We start from the raw sequence: 6,000 nt of genomic DNA, 5'->3' as shown, positions 1-6,000 counted from the left end.
TCACTGGTGAGCCGAGTGTGGCGTGCATATAAGATGTGTGTTTCCAAAACTGTGGCTTGGTGAGGAAGCGGCACCAATCACATCCCCTAAACCTCAGGCAGTGCGCTATTTTTGATCATTGCTTTATTTTTTTTTTCTTTTAGAAACTAGCCAGGGAAAAGTGGGCGCGTAAGGCGGTGCGTCGCAGGGTTCGGTGCTGCTGCTGCTGGTGAAAGTAAGGGATGTAGCAGCATCCCCTGGCGCCTGCCCCCAGCTCCAGATCCCCCTGCATTGCCAGGCTCCTGGTCTTCGCTGGCGTTCGGGGGGATCGGGAGAGAGAATGCAGCCGCGCCTGATTGGACGCTCCCAGATAAGCTCTGCAAGAAGTGCCCAGCCCCGCGAGTCCCAGATCCGGCACAGCAGCGCCTTGTACACACACAGGCACGAACAATCGCTGCAGCTGTCCAGAGCGAAGCCCCGGGCTGCAGACGCGGCGCGCGCGACGGGGAAGACGAAGCAGCAGCACAGCAGCAGAGCTCGCGCCAGCAGAGCCCAGTCCCTGCGTCTCGGCCGGGCCCGGAGCTCGCGCCGCTCTGTCGGGTGTCGCGCGCCTGTGGTTGCAGAGCTCGCGCCGCTCCCTCTCGGCCTCGGGCCCTGTGGATTAGCGGAGCGCGAGGAGGCCCGGAGCCGCCGGAAGACTTGAAGCAGCAGCTGCTGCGGGGAAGGAGGGGGCAGGGTCTTAGACGTTTCCAACGCCTCCCCCGACCCTTGCAGGTGACTGGAGAACTCCCCCCTCCCCCCTTCAGGAACAGCGTTGGATAGACGGACAAAGTGGCCCCGGGCTGCTCTTCGGACATCTCCTCCTCGGCTTCAGATCAGGTAGGGGGAGGGGAGGGCGAACCTTCACCCCTAGGCAGCCGCCTATCTGCCTCCATGCATGAAATAAATGGGAAAGTGCACTGTTGCAAAAGGTTCTGCCTTAATGGCTTCTTGAGTTTGGCTGTCAGCATCTATTGTGTTTGATTTGCTTTGATTGCAGCTGTTCATTTTTAACCCCCCCTCCCTAGAAGCTGCTGCCCTAGTCGTTCACCTACTGGTTGCACCGGCCCGGGGTGGGTAGAAAAGAATTCTTTGCATCGAGCTGTGAATTTTCTACTGGCCCTTGTTTGACAGATATCTAATAAGGGATCTATTTTTAACTTGGACGATGAACGGCCCTGCAAGACGTTGAATGAAACCTTCCCTTTGTTTCTGTGTCCAGGACTTCCTCCCCTCCTCCTGCCACCTTTGCAGAGTTTAGGTTTTTTTTTATTACACCGTTTTATTTATTTAGTGCAGAGGGAAAATACAAGAGTCTCCAGAAGTATTCACTTTGGAGCTCATTTGCTAACGTCAGACCAAAAGATAATAATATCTGATGTCAGAGCCAGACTGTGCACCTATTCCAAACTTCAAACTCAGTGCCTCTTCCTACCTTACAACAGCGAAAAAGTGATTTTTAAACAGGGAATGGGGTTTTACTGACTCTGGAATTCCTAGCACAACCTTACAGTCTCAGGGTGGGTACCAGAGGGAAGGCAAAGGGAGACAAATCCCTTGGAAAACACTTCTGTCTGAGAGATTGTAATGCAGCTGCTCAAATTGGTATTCAGACACTCCTCCAGGACTTTTATTTATTTTGGACTATATTGATCATCTTTTTGAATAAATTCATCCAGAGAAAGTGCAACTGAACATAGGTAATTTATATATTTTGCCACCCAGATCCTGTACATGCCACTGGCTTGCAGCTTCCTCTGTGTTTTCACCTCACTGTACCGAGCAGCATCCAGGACATAACCTGTTCTATTACCTCTGCAGAGTTCAGAACTGGTGTAATTGTTCTAGTCAGGCGTTGTGGTTCCAGTGATTTTGTTTATACATATTGTTGACTTTGTCTTGTTTTATGCACTGGTCTTGATGTCAGGACACCCATATTGTTAGCTCTGGACAGACTGTTAACAGCATACAAAATGCAGAAAATCCACGGGAGTGTTATTCGCCCAATGAACCTAGACTTGAGGAAAAGATTTAACTGATAGGTTTGTGGCTCAACGTGAGATCAGTAAGTGTCTTGTTGAAGAAAAAGATCTCGTATACATATTTAAATGCCCCTCTTAAACCTACCTGTGTTTTATCAAAGAATAGAGAATGGAAACTAGGACTTGTAAAGACTTCATTTGTCATATGGCCTCTCCGGTACTATGTAAGCCACTTTGAGCCTGCAAATAGGTGGGAAAATGTGGGGATACAAATGTAACAAATAATAATAATCTGTCTGGGTTTAAAGTTATAAAGGACATAAATGTATTTTCGCAACACACTTCAATGTGTAGCCATGCCAGGTAAATTAACATCCTTCAGTTGTGGCTGCAGTTCTGTGTGTTGTTCTGAGCAGGATAAGTGATACCATTGTCCCTTCTGAAAAAAGTAGTTAAAATAGCTTTGCAGAGCTGGTGGTTGGGAGGCGGGGCTAGTGCTGGGCAGACATATACGATCTGTGCTGGGGCTGGTGGTTGGGCGGCGGGGATAGTGCTGGGCAGACTTATACGGTTTGTGCCAGAGCCTGTGGTGGGCGGCGGGGATAGTGCTGGGCAGACTTATACGGTCTGTGCCAGAGCTGGTGGTGGGAGGCGGGGCTGGTGGTTAGGAGGCGGGGATAGTGCTGGGCAGACTTATACAGTCTGTGCCAGAGCTGGTGGTGGGAGGCGGGACTGGTGGTTGGGAGGCGGGGATAGTGCTGGGCAGACTTATACGGTCTGTGCCAGAGCTGGTGGTGGGAGGCGGGGATAGTGCTGGGCAGACTTATACAGTCTGTGCCAGAGCTGGTGGTTGGGAGGCGGGACTGGTGGTTGGGAGGCGGGGATAGTGCTGGGCAGACTTATACGGTCTGTGCCAGAGCTGGTGGTGGGAGGCGGGGATAGTGCTGGGCAGACTTATACAGTCTGTGCCAGAGCTGGTGGTTGGGAGGCGGGACTGGTGGTTGGGAGGCGGGGATAGTGCTGGGCAGACTTATACGGTTTGTGCCGGGGCTGGTGGTTGGGCGGCGGGGATAGTGCTGGGCAGACTTATACGATCTGTGCCGGGGCTGGTGGTTGGGCAGCGGGGATAGTGCTGGGCAGACTTATACGGTCTGTGCCAGAGCCGGTGGCGGGAGGCAGGGATAGTGCTGGGCAGGCTTATACGGTCTGTGCCAAAGCTGGTGGTGGGAGGCGGGACTAGTGCTGGGCAGACTTATACGGTTTGTGCCGGGGCTGGTGGTTGGGCGGCGGGGATAGTGCTGTGCAGACTTATACGGTCTGTGCCAGAGCCGGTGGTGGGCGGCGGGGCTGGTGGTTAGGAGGCGGGGATAGTGCTGGGCAGACTTATACAGTCTGTGCCAGAGCTGGTGGTGGGAGGCGGGACTGGTGGTTGGGAGGCGGGGATAGTGCTGGGCAGACTTATACGGTTTGTGCCGGGGCTGGTGGTTGGGCGGCGGGGATAGTGCTGTGCAGACTTATACGGTCTGTGCCAGAGCCTGTGGTGGGCGGCGGGGATAGTGCTGGGCAGACTTATACGGTCTGTGCCAGAGCTGGTGGTGGGAGGCGGGGCTGGTGGTTAGGAGGCGGGGATAGTGCTGGGCAGACTTATACGGTCTGTGCCAGAGCTGGTGGTGGGAGGCGGGGATAGTGCTGGGCAGACTTATACGGTCTGTGCCAGAGCTGGTGGTGGGAGGCGGGGATAGTGCTGGGCAGACTTATACGGTCTGTGCCAGAGCTGGTGGTGGGAGGCGGGGATAGTGCTGGGCAGACTTATACAGTCTGTGCCAGAGCTGGTGGTTGGGAGGTGGGGTTGGTGGTTGGGAGGCGGGGATAGGGCTGGCCAGACTTATATGGTCTGTGCTGGGCAGACTTATATGGTCTGTGCTGGGGCTGGTGGTTGGGCGGCGGGGATAGTGCTGGGCAGACTTATACGGTCTGTGCCAGAGCTGGTGGTGGGAGGCGGGGTTGGTGGTTGGGAGGCGGAGATAGGGCTGGCCAGAAGAGGACAGTACAAATAAAAAAAAGTAGCACATATGAATTTATCTTCTTGGGCAGACTGGATGGACCGTGCAGGTCTTTTTCTGCCGTCATCTACTATGTTACTATGATTAAGGTGAATCCAGAGGAAGTTTTAAAGTGCTGTGTGAGTCAACCTTTTGCTGGTGCATTCTTTCAGGTACCCAGAGTTTCATACATTCCCTTGTGCTGGGAGAGATCACACATAATAGAAGAAAAGTTTCTACCAACTGCAGTACCTTTTGGTTTTTATTGTTTAGTTTAGCTACCTGTCATGCAATATGTAACACACAAACGATGCATCTTGAAGTCTGTTTGCAAAATAAAAATCCCACAGAAAACGCAACAAACTTTCCCCTCCCACAATGTTTGCACAAATTATAGCTATAACACTGCATTCCTTGCCCTTGGAACTTGTAGAAAGGATTGCAGGTCTGATTTTGTTGTCTTCGTCCTCTCAGGGGTCAAGGACGTGTCTGATTCAGTATGTCAGCAAACTTCCAGCACGGCCTTTGCTAAAATAAGTCTTTCCCCAGTAGCTTGATTGGGAGAAGAATTATTGCTTTTTTTTTTTTGTATAGGTACCAAACTTTCTTCAAGGTCAGTACCTCCTAGGTTTGTTCATGAAACCCGAACTGGATTAAAAATCTGGATAATTTTACTTACTTGAGTTAACTTGGAAACCTGACCCCAGGAATTAATGGACACCAGTAAGGAATAGGGGATGTCATAGAAGCCAACTTCTTGGGGGGGGGGGGGGTGTTAAACTCAATTCAAATGATCTCTCCTTGGACACAGTTAGTTGGCTCAGTGCTGGTGGGCTGTTTAAACACCCACAACACTCACAAAGCTGACACGTGTGTCTCCCATTTTCCAGAATGAAGATACAGAACTATGCCAGCCTGGCAATTCCCAGGGCTTGCAAAAAATACTTGTCTAATTTTAAAATGATGTTCTTATGCTCGGTGCATCTGAAGAGTAGCTTTAGCAGAATGAAGCACATGGAAACTATTCTGGGGCTGATTGATTTATTTAAAGCAATTTATATTCCGTCTGTCCCCGTACTGTCCTGGTGTTTGATGGTAGGGTAAATTCACGCTGACTTTTGTATTATTGCTGGAAATATGGAGATGCCCAGAATTTAGGCTGAGAGGATCTGCTTTCTCTGGAGGGTGGAGGAATGCAGGATTCATGAGAAATATTATGAGAATCGAGTATTTTTCTCTCTATTTTGGCACTAAAAAGACGGTAGTGCTGTGAAGCAAATGGTCTCTCAGATCGTTTAGATTTGGTTTGAACTCTGCTTGACCAACATCAGATTTTTAATATTTAATGATAATGATATTCTACTTTAGGGCTTTGTACATTAAGATCTACACAAAGATGTTGCTGTTTTGTGAATAACAATCCATCCTCGTTCTATTAGCTCATGAGTAAAAAGATGAGTTAAAAATGTTTATAGTTGTAGCTTATTAAGGCTTTGATATACCACAGATGCAACACGAGTTGATCAAAGCGGTTATTTTTATTACATTTGTACCCCGCGCTTTCCCCACTCATGGCAGGCTCAATGCGGCTTACGTGGGGCAATGGAGGGTTAAGTGACTTGCCCAGAGTCACAAGGAGCTGCCTGCGCCTGAAGTGGGAATCGAACTCAGTTCCTCAGGACCAAAGTCCACCACCCTAACCACTAGGCCACTCCTCCACTGTTGCTACTATTTCAGATTCTACATGGAATGTTGCTATTCCACTAGCAACATTCCATGTAGAAGTCGGCCCTTGCAGATGACCAATGTGGCCGCGCAGGCTTCTGCTTCTGTGAGTCTGATGTCCTGCACGTACGTGCAGGACGTCAGACTCACAGAAACAGAAGCCTGCGCAGCCTTCTACATGGAATGTTGCTAGTGGAATAGCAACATTCCATGTAGAATCTCCAATAGTAGCA

At 50.3% G+C, this 6,000-nt stretch overlaps 1 protein-coding gene across 1 annotated transcript in view; it reads left to right on the top strand.

Moving 5' to 3' along the window:
- The first annotated feature begins 234 nt into the window (after positions 1-234).
- The window catches only part of LOC115477548 (LARGE xylosyl- and glucuronyltransferase 1), a 332,081-nt gene continuing 326,315 nt past the window's right edge, over positions 235-6,000 (top strand). Inside the window, exon 1 of the mRNA XM_030214492.1 lies at positions 235-858. The gene's annotated coding sequence lies outside the window, so the exon portion shown is untranslated. The remainder of the gene's footprint in view (positions 859-6,000) is intronic.

Source organism: Microcaecilia unicolor, chromosome 9 (assembly GCF_901765095.1).
Source record: "Microcaecilia unicolor chromosome 9, aMicUni1.1, whole genome shotgun sequence".
Classification (NCBI taxonomy): domain Eukaryota; kingdom Metazoa; phylum Chordata; class Amphibia; order Gymnophiona; family Siphonopidae; genus Microcaecilia; species Microcaecilia unicolor.
The sequence above is the reverse complement of the archived record's forward strand: the minus strand, read 5'-3'. Positions and strand labels throughout refer to the sequence as shown.